This window comes from Mauremys reevesii, linkage group 12 (assembly GCF_016161935.1).
Source record: "Mauremys reevesii isolate NIE-2019 linkage group 12, ASM1616193v1, whole genome shotgun sequence".
NCBI lineage: Eukaryota > Metazoa > Chordata > Testudines > Geoemydidae > Mauremys > Mauremys reevesii.
Window position 1 is genome coordinate 30,691,583 of NC_052634.1, and position 17,362 is coordinate 30,708,944.

The 17,362-nt window shown below is 57.6% G+C and overlaps 1 protein-coding gene and 1 non-coding gene across 2 annotated transcripts in view; one reads left to right on the forward strand and one right to left on the reverse strand.

The window, feature by feature from the left end:
* Window positions 1-17,362, forward strand: part of LOC120375640 (zinc finger protein 850-like) — a gene marked incomplete at its 3' end in the record, with an annotated part of 811,498 nt that overhangs the window by 717,809 nt on the left and 76,327 nt on the right. The gene's annotated exons all lie outside the window — the stretch shown is intronic.
* On the reverse strand, window positions 16,390-16,471 carry TRNAS-AGA. Its single transcript has one exon. It is a non-coding gene; the product is annotated as a tRNA-Ser (tRNA).

Sequence of the window (17,362 nt, forward strand, 5' to 3'; positions counted from 1 at the left end):
TAAGGAGCGGCATTCTTTTATGATGTCAGGTATTATGCCAGTGATTAGCCATGTATTGAACAGTTTCTCAAGAGCATTACATTCCGGGTCCGCTAGGAGTAGGTCCCTTAGGCTGATCTTGTCAGGGTCTGGTGCAGAGTTCTTATTCATTTCCTTTATGTTTTTCATTATTTCCTTAGCCGAGAAGGATTTCAAAGGCGGTGTTATCAGCCGCTGCGTGGGATTTGAATTGTCCCAGTCCTTCAAAGGGAGTCAAGGTCTCCCATTTACTCTTGTATGTTTCAGTATTTCTGTAAGAGGGATTTGGCATTGCAGACGTTCAGTGTCATCAAGAATGATGGAGGCAAGTTTACATCTGTCTGTCTCAAAGAGATGCTGGTACCTTTTGTAGAAACCTTTTTTGACCGCTCTCTTTTCCATCCATTTCTTTTTCTTTTCATTCTTTTTGCTCGCAGTTTTATTGTTCTCTCTTTTTCTTGGCTTAGGAGTTTCCATCAGGAAGGTGGAGAGGATATCAAGAGAGGTGGACTCGACAAGCGATCTTATATTGGTGTCTCCAGCCATCCATGCGTTTATGATTTCAGAATCAAATTTTATCTGGCCCTGGTTGACTATATTTTGCTTTATTCTGTATATGTATGCGTCTTTCAGTCCAGTGGTGGTAGTAGGGGTGCCAGTTTTACTTCCAAATGGCATGTGCTTAATACAGGTAATGGGTCCGTTGTTGTCACCGTAGCTTTTTTATTGAGGCCCAGCAGTCTACGCTTTTCACTTATTTGTTTAGCCGTTTTTGTTTGGATGTGATCCGAGATCAGGATATTTATGTTCCTTTTGCCCCAGAACATGTTATTGAAGGCAGTGAGTAGCTGTTCTTCTTCAGCAGTCCAGCAGCTGTTGTGTTTGCCACGTTGGGAGGTTGTTTTGGGCTGACTGGCTTCGATACGTTCTTGGTTCCGTACCGCTGGATGGGCTATTCTCTTATGTTGGCAGAGCCCACTTTTAGTGTTGAATTGCTTGTTACATGTTTTGCAAGCCCAGTCACCCGATCGTTCTTCATTTATTTTCCCTTTGCATTTTGGAATATGGCACAGGATGCTGTGTGCATTGGTATCAGTTTTGTTGCACATGGAGCATTGGAATTCGACCACTTTTCCACCATGATTTCGCTTAAGGTGGACACTTAGAGCCATTGGCTTGCCAACGTGATCGCCACAAAAGGGACACGCTGGGTTGTTATTAGGTAGTTGGATTAGGGTCTTGTCTTGTGTTCTATTAATTGTTTCCACTGTCTCCTCAATAGTGGTAATTATGTGGCTCTCGCTTGTTTCTGTACTGGGTTTTTCAGTGTCCAAATCCTCTTCTTCAGATGTGATTAAAGAGAGGTCTGGATTTGGCAGGCAGGTTGGTTTGACAAACTCTTTAAAAGCATTGCTTATGATTTCTGTTGTACGGATTGGGCCGATCCACTGCTTCTTTCAAGTGACTGTTCGCCATTTAGATTGGTTTCGTAAGATCCGGGGTTTGGAGTGTACCTCCTTTGTCTGTGAGGCATGCTGGACATTGTCTGCCTCACATTCAGTGTTGACAATGTTGACAGGGCTCTCAGTTTGTGTGGCCACTGTAGAAACAGTGGCTCGATATCGGGCCCAGGGCTCATTGGGTCGGAAGATGCACCTGCCCCAAGGTACAGTCTTCTTGCTTCGGTCAGTCGAGTTAGCCTCGACTTGGGCTATTTCGGCACTATCTAGTGCCGCCATCATCTTGTGGTTTTCCACCGTTTAATACTATTGCCTGGCCGGTGTACCAGGACAATAGGGTAGGGCTATTGATAGCAGCTGAGCCTCAGTTGGTCAACTCATCACCCAAAGAGTCGTCCAGCGGGACCACGGGGAGGTTGAGGTCTCAGTACTGCTGCCCAGTAACTAGACTCTTGACACAGCTGAAGAGAGTCATAGTCACTCCGCCGTTTACCAGCGCTTCATTGAATTTCTTCACTTTGACATTCAGAGCACTGGGCAGAAATCACATCGCGTCAGCACCCACGCGGGCCTTCGCGATGCTTTGTTTTAATTAAACAGTCGGATTCCCTGGTCCGCACCAGTTCTAAGTCAGCTGCTGGCGCCGGCCGGCGGAACGCCGGCCCCGTCCCAGCGGATGGGGAGAGGCGGCGGCGCCGCGCAGCTGGGGCGATCCACAGGAAGGGCCCGGCTCGCGTCCAGAGTCGCCGCCGCCCCGGGAGAGGCGGCGCCTCGCCAACCGCGGCTCGCGCCCAGCCCCGCAACGTACCCCAGCCCGACCGACCCAGCCCTTAGAGCCAATCCTTTGTCTCATGTCTCGCTGGGAACTTGACTTCTTGTGCCCAGAGCGTCTCGGCCCCCTCAGCAGATGACCTGAGAAACACAGTGTCCGGCTTTTCCAAAGAAGAGCTTAGACCCCTCATCATGTGGCCTAAAGGATAAGGCATCTCCTGTGGAGATTCACCACAGGAACAAGCTACCAAGGAAAGTGGTGGATTCTCCATCTCTCGATGTCATTTCATGAAGACTAGATGCCTTTCTGGAATGTGTTTGCTCCAAAAGTAGCTCTTGTGTCATACAGGAGGCCTGTGATATGCAGGGGGGTCAGATTAGATGCTCTAATGGTCTCTTCTGGTCATAAAGTCGACTAATTTCTGAAAAACTGACTGTAGCACTGGGAGCAGCGTCTGATGTTTTCCCGTCTAGCCGGCTTGCTTCCTAGAACGAATGCTCCTTGAGTGGGGTGATCCCCAGGGAGTAGCTCAAACCTCCCAAGTGCCTGGCCAGGGCAGGACATTAGCCCAGCAAGGGAGGGTGTGGCAGTGACATCACAAAGGCCTTTGCAGGACCTCAGACTATTGGTCAAAGGTGGTGGGAGGTGGTGACCTCACAGAGAGATGCTGACATCAGCCAGGCAGGACAGGAGCGAGGGGCCAGGGAAACCTCAGAGACCCTGTGGCTTTGCTTCAGCAAGTCTCCTTCTCCAGGTCTCTCTTTGAGGACTGAGAGAGTATTCGGGTTCAGGCACCTGAGCGCCAGGAGGAACCTCTTTCGAGTTTTCTCCTTCCCTTTTCCTGATTTTACTAGAAAACAGCCGTCCCTGTTTAGAAGGTAAGAGCCTCCTCGAGGTTTGAAACCTGTTCAGTCTGATCCATCTGGTGACAGTTGAATTCTAGGCATGGAAAACACGAGCTTAAGGAGGCAGAATTTTATTCCGTACCTGGGATTTTGTCCCTTAAAATCACTGGGGACATTAGGGTTTGTTCTTTTTGTTTCACCTTTTCCTCCATCCATCCCTCCCTCCTTTCTCTTCGTCTCTTGCTTCTTTTGTCCTTTCTCCTGTTCCTCCCAAAACCAGGAACAGTGTCGGGGTGTGTTTGGGGGCGGGGCAGAAGAGGGGATGGGCGGCACTGGGGAGGGGAGCTTGGGGGTGTTGGGGAGGGGGCAGAGAGGGGATGGGCGGCACTGGGGAGGGGAGCTTGGGGGTGTTGGGGCAGGGGCAGAAGAGGGGATGGGCGGCATCGGGAGGGGAGCTCGGGGGTTGGGCACGGGGTCAGAGAGGGGATGGGCGGCACTGGGGATTGGGAGCTCGGGGTGTTTGGGGAGGGGTAGAGAGGGGATGGGCGGCACTGGGGAGGGGAGCTCAGGGGGTGTTGGGGCAGGGGCAGAAGAGGGGATGGGCGGCATCGGGGAGCTCGGGGGTGTTTGGGGCGGGGCAGAGGGGATGGGCGGCACTGGGGAGGGGAGCTTGGGGGTTGGGGGCGGGGCAGAGAGTGGGATGGGCGGCACTGGGGAGGGGGAGCTCAGGGGATGATGGGGGCGGGGCAGAAGAGGGGATGGGCGGCACTGGGGAGGGGAGCTCTGGGGTGTTTGGGGACGGGGCAGAGAGGGGAAAGGGAGGTCAGGGGGTGTTGGGGCGGGGCAGAGAGGGTGATGGGCGGCACTGGGGAGGGGAGCTCAGGGGTGTTTGGGGGGAAGAGGGGATGGGCGGCACTGGGGAGGGGGAGCTCAGGGGGTGTTTGGGGCGGGGCAGGGAGGGGAGGGGCGGCACTGGGGAGGGGAGCCTGGGGGTTGGGGGCGGGGCAGGGAGGGGAGGGGCGGCAGTGGGGAGGGGAGCCTGGGGGTTGGGGCGGGGCAGGGAGGGGGGGCGGCACTGGGGAGGGGAGCTCAGGGGGTTGGGGCGGGGCAGAGAGGGGAGGGCGGCAGTGGGGAGGGGAGCTCGGGGGTTGGGGCGGGGCAGAGAGGGGATGGGCGGCACTGGGGAGGGGGCGCTCGGGGTTTGGGGCAGGGCAGAGAGGGGAGGGGCGGCACTGGGGAGGGAGCTCAGGGGTTGGGGGCGGGGCAGGAGGAGGAGGGGCGGCAGTGGGGGAGCTCGGTGGGGTGGGCTGCTCAGGAGCCGCCTCGCGAACGCTTCAAGGCCACGTGACGCCCTCTCGGAAACTCCGCCTCCCGAGACAGCCAATAGGAAGAGGAGGCAGAGCCCTGACCAATGGGAGCGCGAGAAGAAACCTTCCCCGCCCAGCTCCAGTGTTAGGTTGGGGCTGCAGTGACCAGACCCCAGCAGGGTGCATTGGGGGCTGCAGTGACCAGAGCCCCAGCAGGGTGCATCGGGGCTGCAGTGACCAGAGCCCCCAGCAGTGTGCATGGGGCTGCAGTGACCAGAGCCCCAGCAGGGTGCATCGGGGGCTGCAGTGACCAGAGCCCCAGCAGGGTGCAGCGGGGCTGCAGTGACCAGACCCCAGCAGGGTGCATCGGGGCTGCAGTGACCAGACCCCCAGCAGGGGCTGCCGGCCGTGGGGTTCCCTGCAGTCTGGTGCCATTCACAGGAGACCCGCAATAGCCTGACCCCACCCCTGTCCGAGCTCCCGCCCTGCCCCCAGCCCACTGCCTCTTGAGCAGCCCCCTGCGGTGTCACCACTACCCCGGCTGTGTCCCCGCAGCTTCCCAGCCCCCAGCTCCCTCCGGTGGCCCCACACTTCCTCCCTGCAGCCTGCCCCATTCCCCTGAGTCCCAGCTTCACCCCAACATCTCTCCAACCCACCTCCCCATCGCAGCCTCTGCCCCCAGTGCCCCGGCCCTGCTCCCGGGGCTTGAGAGGCCCCACCCCGGCCGCTCCACTCCCCACAATTGGCAGCTGCTGGCGCTGAGGAAGGGGTCTGGGCCAGGCCAGGTGCTGGGCCGATCCTGGTGAAAGAGAGACGAGCCGGCAAGGCTGAGAGGCCCTCTCTTGTCTGGGGACAGGGCTCACAATTTGGCCAGTGTCACCCTCCCCCATCCAGAGGAGACGTCCGCTCCCAGCAGGCCGTGCTCCATCTCCACCCCGCAGGGGGGAGCCCCCAGTCCAGCAGTGCCCCCCCCCCCGCCCCCCACAGCAGCCAAGCCGGGGACCGGCCCCGTCTCCCCGGCGAGGGCGGCAGGGCTCCCTGCCCCCGCCGCACCAGCCTCCCCCCATGTCCCCGGGGTGGGGTGGGGGAAGGGGGGATTCCTTCTTCCCATTGCCCAGATCCCACCCCCACCCCGGGCTGCCCAGACGGGAGCCAAGGGCTGCAGCAGTTGGCTGCTTCCCCAGGGCTACCAAGGAGCCGCCAGGAGAAGGGACGAGATTCTTCACGGCGCTGCAGCCGTTCACACTGGGACCCGTCTCACACGGGGGAAACTGAGGCACCAGGGAGGGCGAGATGGGCTGCACCAGCTCAGATTGGGAGTCTGTGGGAGAGCCTGGAATAGAACCCAGGAGTCCTGGCTCCATGGGCAGCTTGGGACTCCTCCACTTGGGGAGGCTGGGCGGGCCCGGACTGTGGCCCTGCCCCAAGGCCTGCTGCCACTCAGCCTCCTCCTGCCAAAGCCCCGCCCACACGCCCCCTCCACCCCGCCCACACTCCCCCTTCAGCCCCGCCCACACTCCTCCTTCAGCCCCGCCCACACGCCCCCCTCAGGACCCCTTTGTTCCACTCCCCTGACCCCCCCGCCCACCTCTCACGTCTCTTCCCCCGAGGCCCTGCCACTTGTGCCTCTTCGCCCCCACCCCAAGGCCCCCCCCGCCTGCCTCTCTGCCGTTTGCACCCCCGGCCTCTCCCCCCACGGCCCCATGTGGCCGGATGGAGCTTGGGGAAGGGCGAAGTGAGGATGGGGCCTTGCGGGGGAGAGGACAAGTGGGAGCAGGGCCTCTGGGTGGAGCACGGGCCAGGTGCCTCCCCGGGCCCCTTACACCCACCGCCCCTGCCTGGCTCCCGGCCTCCCCGGCTCTAACCACTAGACCCCGCGGCACTGGGACAATTTGTATAGTGGGAGGTGCTGAGAGCCAGTGAACAAAACTGTAAACCCTGCACAGGATGGAAACCACTTCAAGCCAGGGGGTGCACAAGACTGGCCCCCACTCCCTTCCCAGAGCCAGCGGTGGGACCTGGATACCCTGGCTCCCAACCCCCCACTCTAACCACTAGCCTGCACTGCCCTGCCAGAGCTGGGGAGAAGAACCAGGAGTCCTGGCTCCCAGCCCGGCTCTGGGTGGAGCAGGACGTACTGGCCATGGGCTCAGCTGGGCATCGCTTACCATCAGGCTGGATAGTATCCCAGTGCTGACCTCCAGACCCACAGCTCTGCTGGTGCTCCTCACTCCCGACCCGCAGCCCCTTGGTTCCCCCCAGCACTGACGGTGCCCCTCACTCCCGACCCGCAGCCCCTGCTATCCGAGTCCTGATCTCCAGACCCACAGCTCTGCCGGTGCCCCTCACTCCCGACCCGCAGCCCCTGCTATCCCAGTCCTGACCTCCAGACCCACAGCTCTGCCGGTGCCCCTCACTCCCGACCCGCAGCCCCTGCTATCCTAGTCCTGACCTGCAGACTCACAGCTCTGCCGGTGCCCCTCACTCCCGACCCGCAGCCCCTGCTATCCCAATCCTGATCTCCAGACCCACAGTTCTGCTGGTGCCCCTCACTCCCGACCTGCAGCGACTGGGCTTCCCGCGGAGCTCCCCAGTCACTGTGCTACCGGTGCCCCTCACTCCCGACCCGCAGCCCCTCCTATCCCAATCCTGATCTCCACACCCACAGCTCTGCTGTTGCCCCTCACTCCCGACCCGCAGCCTCTGCTTTCCCAGTCCTGACCTACAGACTCACAGCTCTGCTGGTGCCCCTCACTCCTGACCCACAGAGCCCTGGGTTCCCTTCAACTCTACCGGTGCCCCTCACTCCCGTCCCGCAGCCCCCTGGGTTCCCCCCAGCTCTAGTGGTGCCCCTCACTCCTGACCCGCAGCCCCTGCTATCCCAGTCCTGACCTCCAGACTCACAGCTCTGCCGGTGCCCCTCACTCCCGACCCGCAGCCCCTCCTATCCCAATCCTGATCTCCAGACCCACAGCTCTGCTGGTGCCCCTCACTCCCGACCCGCAGCCCCTGCTATCCCAACCCTGCCCTCCACACCCACAGCTCTGCTGTCGCCCCTCCGCCGCGACCTGCAGCCACCGGGCTTCCCGCGGATCTCCACACTCACTGTTCTGCCGGTGCCCCTCACTCCCGACCCGCAGCCCCTATTATCCCAGACCTGACCTCCAGACTCACAGCTCTGCTGGTGCCCCTCACTCCCGACCCGCAGCCCCTCCTATCCCAATCCTGATCTCTACACCCACAGCTGTGCTGGTGCCCCTCCCTCCCGACCCGCATGCCCCTGGATTCCCTGCTGAGCTACCCAGTTACTGCGCTGCCAGTGTCCCTCACTCCCGACCCGCAGCCCCTGCTATCCCAGTCCTGACTCCAGACTCACAGTTCTGCTGCTGCCCCCTACTCCCGACCCGGAGCCCCTTAGGCGTCCACCAGCTCTGACGGTGCCCCTCACTCCCGACCCGCAGCCCCCTGGTCTCCCTCCTGCTCTGCTGCTGCCCCTCACTCCCGACCCGCAGCCCCTCCTATCCCAATCCTGATCTCCAGATCCACAGCTCTGCTGGTGCCCCTCACTCCCGACTTGCAGCGACTGGGCTTCCCGCAGAGCTCCCTAGTCACTGTGCTGCCGGTGCCCCTCACTCCTGACCCACAGACCCCTGGGCTTCCTTCAGCTCTACCGGTGCCTCTCACTCCCGACCCGCAGCCCCCTGGGTTCCCCCCAGCTCTAGTGGTGCCCCTCACTCCTGACCCGCAGCCCCTGCTATCCCAGTCCTGACCTCCAGACTCACAGTTCTGCTGCTGCCCCTCACTCCCGACCCGCAGCCCCCTGGATTTCCCACTGAGCTCCCCAGTTACTGCGCTGCCAGTGCCCCTCACTCCCGACCCGCAGCCCCTACTATCCCAGTCCTGACCTCCAGCCTCACAGCTCTGCTGGTGCCCCTCACTCCCGACCCGCAAGCCCTTAGGCGTCCACCAGTTCTGACGGTGCCCCTCACTCCCGACCCGCAGCCCCTGCTATCCCAGTCCTGACCTCCAGACTCACAGCTCTGCTGGTGCCCCTCACTCCTGACCCACAGACCCCTGGGCTTCCTTCAGCTCTACCGGTGCCCCTCACTCCTGACCCGCAGCCCCTGCTATCCCAGTCCTGAGCTCCAGACTCACAGCTCTGCTGGTGCCCCTCACTCCCGACCCGCAGCACCTGCTTTCCCAGTCCCGACCTCCAGACTCACAGCTCTGTGGGTGCCCCTCACTCCTGACCCGCAGCCCCCTGGATTTCCCGCTGAGCTCCCCAGTTACTGCGCTGCCAGTGCCCCTCACTCCCGACCCGCAGCCCCTGCTATCCCAGTCCTGACCTCCAGACTCACAGCTCTGCTGGTGCTCCTCACTCCCGACCCACAGCCCCCTCGATTCCTCGCTGAGCTCCCCAGTTACTGCGCTGCTGGTGCCCCTCACTCCCGACCCGCAGCCCCTTAGGCATCAACCAGCTCTGACGGTGCCCCTCACTCCCGACCCGCAGCCCCTGCTATCCCAGTCCTGACCTCCAGACTCACAGCTCTGCTGGTGCCCCTCACTCCCGACCCGCAGCCCCCTGCGCTCCCTCCAGCTCTGACGGTGCCCCTCACTCCTGACCCGCAGCCCCTACTATCCCAGTCCTGACCTCCAGACTCACAGCTCTGCTGGTGCCCCTCACTCCCGACCCGCATGGGTCACCCCTGGAGCAGGTTAAAGCTGCAGGCTGACAGTGGGGTTGCTGCCCCTGTGAACAGCTGCTGTAGCACCGCCTGGGCAGGACAGGGAGACCCAGTTATACCCCTCCCCCCACAGCCTGTATCGGGGGATGGGAGCACTCACACCCTGGGGCCCCTGAGTTGGGACGGAGGGAGGCCCCCGTGCACCAGGGATGCTGTAAGGGCGAACAGGGGCACCCAACCACGCACCCGAGATCTTCTAGGGGGGGAGAGTGGCACCCACACACTCAGGATCTTGTAGGGGGGGACAAGGGCATCCACACTCCGGGATGCTCTGCAGAGGACGGACACCCACACATCCAGGATTCTGTATGGGGGCAGAGGTACCCGGACACCTGGGCGGGGAAGGGGGCACCAAACATCCGGGATCTTACCTGACAGGACAGCGGCACCTGCAACTCGACATGAGACGGGGGCGGGGGGAGCAGGAGCATTTCCCGTTCCAGGCTGTCCCCATCTGACCAAGGCACAGAGCTCACAAGCAGAGTTTAAAGCTCCAGCTGCCAGGCAGCAAAATAAGCCGGGCTCCTGGCTGGTGCCTTTGATCCCAGCGCCTGGGAGGCTGAGGCTGGCAGATCGCTTGAGCTTAGGAGTTCTGGGCTGCAGGGGCTGTGCCGATTGGGTGTCTGCACTAAGTTCACTAAGGTTGGAAATGGAGCAGGTCAAAACTCCTGTGCCGATCAGTAGTGGGGTTGTGCCTGTGACTAGCCCCTGCAGCATAGCCTGGGCAAGACAGTGAGACACGGTCTCTTTTAAGACCCCCCCCCCGCAGAGCCTGGAGGGGATGGGAGCACCCACACGCTGGGAATCTGACTTGGGGAGGGACGCACCCAAGCAACACGGATCTTGAAAAGGGGAACAGTGACACCCACAGAGCCTGGATGGGGGCAGGGGAACCATACATGGGAGCTAGTTCATGGGGTGGGGGACACACCCATATGCTCCGTTCCACCATTCTTAATGAGAAGAACGGGGGCATCCACACAACACGGATCCTTAACGGGCGGGGGGGGGGGACACCCACACACTCCACTATTAACCAGGAGGGACAGGGGCACCAGACACCCCAGTAGCGTGGAGAACCCCACATCCACCGGATCCCTTATGGGGGTAAGACAGAGGGGATTGTAATGGGGCCCAGCGCACCCACGCACCAGGGATTGTTAAGGGTTGAAGGGACAGGGACAGGGACACCCACACACACTGAGATCACGTCCTTGGAGGAACGCAAACCCTCCACAGAAGGACCTGGTCTGTTCGACGCTGGCAGCCCAGCCTGGGTGAGTCAAAGTCTCTTTTTATACAGGCACGCCCCAGAGATCCTGACTAGGGGGAGAGAGACACCCACCCACCAGAGATCCGTAATGGTCTAGGGTGCACCCACAGACCAGGGATTCTTATGGGTGGGAGGAATGGAGACAGCCAGACACACTGAGATCACTTCCTCCCAGGAGCCTGGGCCAGACAGGGAGACACAGTCCCCCTTTACAGATCTGCCAGACAACCTTCCTCCCACCCCCTCCACACAATGTTCTTATCTGGAGGTGAAGCCAGGGAAACCACATGGAGGATTCATATCTGGGGAACGGGGGGGACCCACTTACCACCAGAGATTCTTAAGGGCAGGAGGAACAGGGACTCCCACATCTGTGGCATGGGGGTGGGTCGCCTGCTGGGATCATCGGGGCATATTTCACCTCATCAGTTCCCTGCCATTGCCTTGGGGGCCCCTTGTTCACTGCCTCTGGTACCCAGTTTAGCCTCCTTCCTGAGGGCTGAAACGCTTTGATCTGCCTAAGGTCTGTGGGATCAATGTGTGCCATGGTGTAATTCTGTGTTATTCGGGGGTCAGACTAGCTGAGCTAATGGCCCCTTCTGCCCTTAAACGCCATGAAAACATTTCCCTGGTTTCTCCTTGCGCCTGACAGACACCACGGTGAGGGGACCAATAGAAGATCCTGGACACAGCGCTCTGGCTCTTACTTTACTTGGGGACGTCAGCGCTTTCCTAGCAAAGCTGCTGCTAAAGCGCTGGATTTGGGGAACGGTTCGGCTCCGGTTCAGAGATCTGCCTGCGGGGTGTGAACCTGCCACGAGGAGCGGGAAACACAACCAGCAACCGGAGGCATTGGCTGAGCTCCAGGCTGCCCCCGTGTGGCCAAAGCTTAGAACTGAGCAGCGGAGTTTAAAGCTGGCGCTGGGAGGGAGCTGAACACGCGGGGCACGAAGGCTCCTGCGTGTAACGCTTGTTGGGTGGGCAGCTGAGCGTAGCTGATTGCCGGGGTTCAGGGCTGCACCTCCGGGTGCTAAGCAGGTGTCTGTGATCAGGTTGGCCTTGCTATGATGGTTTCTGGGAAGTTTGGGGTCGCCAGTCTCCCTAAAGAGCGGGGAGCCAGGCCAGAAAAGAAAACTTTCAAAACTCTGGTACCAATTGGCAGTGGGACTGCCCCTGTGAAGAGCCACTGCAGCCACGCCAGGGAGAGCCGGTCTCTATTTATGCAGCCCCCCCCCCCATTCCTCAGGACGAGGGTTGTGCTCAAAGATCTGTGCCCTGTGTTTTAACCTCCATGTGAAAAGCACAGTGCAAATAACCCTCAGCGCATCAGCTCAGTGCCAGGCTCCACTTCCACCGGCTCAGGCAAGATGGTGCAGAGGAGCCCCTGGGTGGCTGTGGGCCTGGGGAGGGTGGCTTTGGATTTTTCGGCCTGACCGCTACGGGCAGCAAGGCCAAAAGTCAGATGGCTGGCTCTCCCGTCCACCAGGCTCATCAGGAGCCCTTAGTCGACAGGCTCGGAGAATGCGGGCAGCGTCCCCCACTACCTCTCGCATGCAAAGCGAGCACTCTGCCGCTTGAGCTAATTCCCTGCAGCTGGCCTGACTCTCAGGCACCGGGCAAAAAAAGGCAAGGGCTCTGTGGCCTTAAGCAGAACACAGCCTGAAATGGGGAGGGGGGGCGCTACCCAGAGCTGGGGAAGGGGGTCCGAGTCCCAGCCACACTCCTCGGCACAAACACCAACGCTCCCTCCCTGGAGTGTGTCTGGGCTGAGAGTTAGCCCCTGAAACAAGCACCAAACATCAGAAGACAACGCAGGGATAGATCACTTGACAATTGCCTGCTCTGGCCATTGCCTCTGAAGCGCCTGGCATCGGTTACTGTCAGAAGATGGGATAGTGGCCTAGATGGACCATCGGTCTCACCCAGGAGGGCCGTTCTTATCTTCACCACTTTCCTCTAACCCAAGCAAAGCCAGGAGCAGGCCCAGCTCTGCAACTCTAGCAGACTCCCTGGCCCCTGGCCCAGCATACAGCAAAACGACCCTGCCTCCGCCAGGATAGACAGCCACCGACTCCCTCTTCCAGACCAACACAGCCCTTCCCTGCTTTGGCTGTCTCCAAGCTGTCTGCGTGCTCTGCTCTGCTCCACGGCTGCCATGCTGCCTGAGATCAGGAGGCTGCAAGGTCTCACGGTCTCAGCTGAGCTGGTATCGCATGCCACCCCGCCCATCTCCTCATTCCCTTCATGGACCCCTGGGATGTGAGTAATTCTGTATTTGAGTGGCTCTCCCTCCCGGCCAATGAGCTTGGCGTAGACTAGCAGGGAGGGAGGAGGAAAGGGATTGTGCTCCAGTGAGAGCTCAGAAAGAAAGGTGCAGGTCCCCCATTAGAGCCCAGCCCAGCAGAGCACAGCAGAGCAGAGCAGGCTGGAGAATGTGTGTATGGGTCTGACTACTTCTCCCTGCTCTTCCATTTGAGCTAACTTCCCCAGCTGTCTCCAGCCTCCCAGTTAGTGCAAGGGGAGAAGGGCCGGGTGGAAGAGCTTTGTGCTCCGCAAGGGCTGGCTTTTTGGGAGGCCAAGCGGGAAGAGGGATGGAGGCCACTGGAGGAGCTGAGCCGGCTGACTGTCCATGGCTTCTAAAAGAAGGGCAAGAGAAAGTCCCGTGGCTGCCTTGCCGCTGGAGGATGCGGGCATTGATCCCGCTGCCTCTCGGAGTGCGGGGGAGTCCGACTCTGCACCCCTCTTCCTGGGACTCACAGTGATTTTCAGCCAGCCAGTAAAACAGAAGGTTTATTGGACACAGGAACACAGGCTACAGCAGAGCTTGTGGGCAGAGCCAGGACCTCTCAATCTGGCCTTTCTGGGGGGTTCAGGGTGCTTGGATCCCAGCCTAGGATTCTCTGAACTCCCCTCACCCAGCCCCAAATCGAAACTGACTCCCCCTCTCCACTCGGCTCTCTCCTTTGTCTAGCTCCCCTGGCAGAGATGTTGACCTCCCCTCCCCACTGCCTAGCTCAGGTTACAGGCTGAATACCTGTCCCTCACCTAACGTCCTCCCCGTCTCCCCCAACCCCCACAGACAGCCCCTACTCCATCACATCTCTCCCCTCTTCGAGGCTGAACTGAGCGGGGTCACTCTGCCCAGTGACCCAGGGAAGTTTGGGGCCTCCTCTCCGGGACAGCGCGTCTGCTATCAGGTTGGCACTTCCCTTCACATGGACCACGTCCATGTCATAGTCCTGCAGGAGCAGGCTCCACCTCAGGAGCTTGGAGTTGGCTCCTTTCATCTGGTGCAGCCAGGTCAGGAGAGAGTGGTCGGTGTACACGGTGAAGTGGTGCCCAAAGAGATATGGCTCCAGTTTCTTAAGGGCCCACACCATGGCCAGGCAATCCTTCTCCATGGCCACGTAGTTCTGCTCCCGGGGTAGCAACTTCTTGCTCAGGTACACGATGGGATGTCTCTCCCCCTTTTCATCCTCCTTGTCGAAGAAAAACTCAGTTCTCACTTTTTGTTTGGATGCAGCAAAATCAAATACTTTATTATTTCTCCAGTAATTACCATGGAGGGAGAGTGCCATAGGACACAGGCTCCTGGACAGGTCTCTCAACTGGTAAACAATCACAGCAAGCCTTTATACCTTTTACAGACAATTTCTAGCAATAATACAGACAGTAAAAGCAACAAATACATTTTGTTTATACATAAGCTTTTCTGCTATCTCACTAGAAAAACAAGACTGCAAGACTGCACATTGCAAGGTCGTAATAACTTTCACACAATTCACTCTGTCTTACATTATCTTGCTTCCTCACGTCACCAGGGTCACAGTTAACCTAACTCATGCTAACTAACATTCATTAAGATCTCTTCAAAACCTTGTTAATTATTTACTGGCTTCCACACCATCTAAGAACTGTTCCATTCTCATCAGAAGGGACAGCTCTTCAAAATTTTGAACCTTTGTTCCTGATATCCATGCATTCCAATTTTTATCAATGTAGTAGGCGTGTCTGGGGAATGACCCATCTGGTTTCCACTTTAGGGCTCTGAACTGCCGACGGGCATGCTCAGGTGTTAGCCCCATTCTGATTCTGGCCTTTGTTTGAAACAGTTTATAATTGTTCATGTTTTCCTTAGGCATTTCAGCTGCCACCTCTGCTAAGGGTCCACTGAGCTGTGGCCTCAGCTCTATCATGTACTGGTCTGTAGGGATGTTGTACCCATGGCAGGTCCTTTCAAAATTTTCCAAGAAGGCCTCAGTGTCATCACCTGCCTTGTAGGTGGGAAATTTCCTGGGATGGGGAACAGTGCCTGGAGAAGGGTTTTTAAGGTTGGCTGGAACATTCTGCTTAGCCTTTTCTAATTCCAGGGCCTGCTTCTGGATTTCCAGCTCTTTCTCTTTTAACTCTATTTGTCTCCTGTGTTCGGCCTCTTGCTTCTCCATCTCTCTCTTGTGGGCAGCTTCTTCCCTGGCCATTTGTGCATTAATTAGTTCCATCTGTCTCTGATGTTCTTTGTCTTTCTCTGCTGCTTGCAGCCTAGCCAGTTCGAGTTTGTCAGCTGTTTCACTGGTACTCATGTTTGTGTGCTTTCTGGTGCTGGCCACACCCCTCTGCAGTCAGTGAATTGACTATGTTGCTTCAGCTCAGATTGCTTGGTTTACAGTTTCCTAACCTTTCTATTCCCGACTGAATAAAAAGAAAACAAAACTTTTCATTTGCAAATGTTTTTGCTGTGGCTGCTGGCTGAGAAAGGACCAGAAAAACTGGTTTGTCCTGTCTCTCTCAAACTTGCTAATGCACTCTCAGTGGGAATCTCTTTCTAACAATGCTTTGTTAGAAAAACCTAATACCTCTGCCCCAAGCTGTTTTTCCAAACAGCCAAAAAGGAAAAAACTTCTCTGTTTTGGTTTCTAAAAAAAATCTCCACCGCTGCCTACCATGTCATAGGTTTATTCCCCACTTTGAACTTTAGCGTCCACAAGATGGGGACCTGCATGGACTCCTCTAAACTTAAATCCTAGTTTAGATCTGGTTATGCTGCCACCAGCTAGAAATTCCAGTGTCTAGCACACTCCTGTTCCCCAAAATTTTCCTGGGGAACACAGATCCAAACTCCTGGATCTTAACACAAAGGAAATAGCCCATTCCCCACCTCCCCTCCCTTAGCCGTCGGGAGAGATCATCTTGATTCAAACTCCTTGAATCAAACAAAGAGAGATTCCTTTCCCCTCTCCTCTTCCCTGAGATTCCAAACAAGGGAAGAAATCAATCAGATTCTAAAAGAGAAGATTTTATTAAAAGGAAGAAAGAAAGTACACTATCTCTGTAACACCAGGGCGAAAAATATTACAGGGTCTAGCGTATAAACCAGAGGGTCTTCCCCCCGCCTTCTCAGAATAATTAAAAGTAACAGCAAACAGAAATAAAGAGATTTCTCCAGCAAACACACATTTGCAAATACAGAAATTAATTATAAGACTAATCCGCCTTTCTAATACTCACTATACTGAATAGAAGAAAATACTTCAGGAAGCTTGGAGAGCCTGGATATACATCTGGCCCCTCTTAGATCCAAAGAGAGAACAAAACCCAACAAAGAACACAAACAAAGACTTCCCTCCACAGAGATTTGAAATTATCTTGTCGCTTGATTGGTCCTCTGGTCAGGGTTCCGTCAGGTTACTGAGCTTGTTAACCCTTTACAGGTAAAGAGACCTTAACCCTTAACTATCTGTTTATGACAACCCTGCAGCCAGTTGCACAGCGGGATAGCTACCCACAGTGCACTGCTCTCTGTGGCAATCCAAGAGATGCTAGCATGGATGTGCTCTGGTGACATAGGGTGGACGTGCAACAGTTGTTCAATTAAAACACCTTAACTAAAGCCACATTTTCCTTTAGTATAGGCCTAGCTTAAAAGTGAGACAAGACCCAGCTCCACTGAAACTAAGAACCACAACTTGCTCCGTAGTTGGCAGGATTTGAACCTGCGCAGGGAGACCCCAATGGATTTCTAGTCCATCGCCTTAACCACTCGGCCACAACTACTTGCTTGATGTTGAGTTCTCACTACACTCTAGTTCTGTTTCCATTGAGTGATCAATTCCAGTTGTTTCTTCAGACCAGCTTCCACTAGACCCACACTGCTGTGCCCTTGTGTAAGTGTGTCCATGGCTGAACAGCAAGAATTCCTGCTCCTTTCCCTTCTGGTGGGAGCATGAGGAGAGTGTGTTTGTGGCTAATGACATTGCTGTAGATTGTTGTCCATTTCCTGCCTTGATCATTCAGACAGTCCCTTTCTCGTCATATCCCCAGTACATCAGTGATTGCGATAGAAGGGGGCAGGTTTTCTCTGGGGCACTGAGCTTTGCCAGGGGGTTGGTGACTCCTTTCTTTCCTCACCCTGGAGTAAACTCAGCTTTTATTCCATCCTTGGTGTTTCAAGGAATAACAACAGATGACCAAAGAAAGAGGTGGACAGGGTGGGTCTCAGGGAGGGGCAGAGAGGTTCGAGAGGTGGGCAGAGCAGGGGAGGGGCAGAGAGGTGTGGGTGCTGAGCAGGGCAGTTCTCAGGGGAGGGCTAAGAGAGCTGTGGGCAGGGTGAGTCTCAGGAGGGGCAGAGAGGTGTGGGCAGGGCAGGTCTCAGGGAGGGCTCAGAGAGGTGTGGGTGATGGGCAGGGGTCTCAGGGGAGGGCTCAGAGAGGTGTGGGCGATGGGCAGGGCAGGTCTCAGGGAGGTGGCAGAGAGGTGTGGGCAATGGGCAGGGTGAGTCAGGAGGGGGCAGAGGGGTGGGCAGGATGAGTCTCAGGAGGGCTCAGAGAGGTGTGGGCGATGGGCAGGGTGAGGCTCAGGGAGGGGCAGAGAGGTGGGGCAGCAGGCAGACCTTGGGGTAGGGGTGGAGAGGTGCAGGAGGCCCTGGGGAGGAGAGGAGCGAGCGGA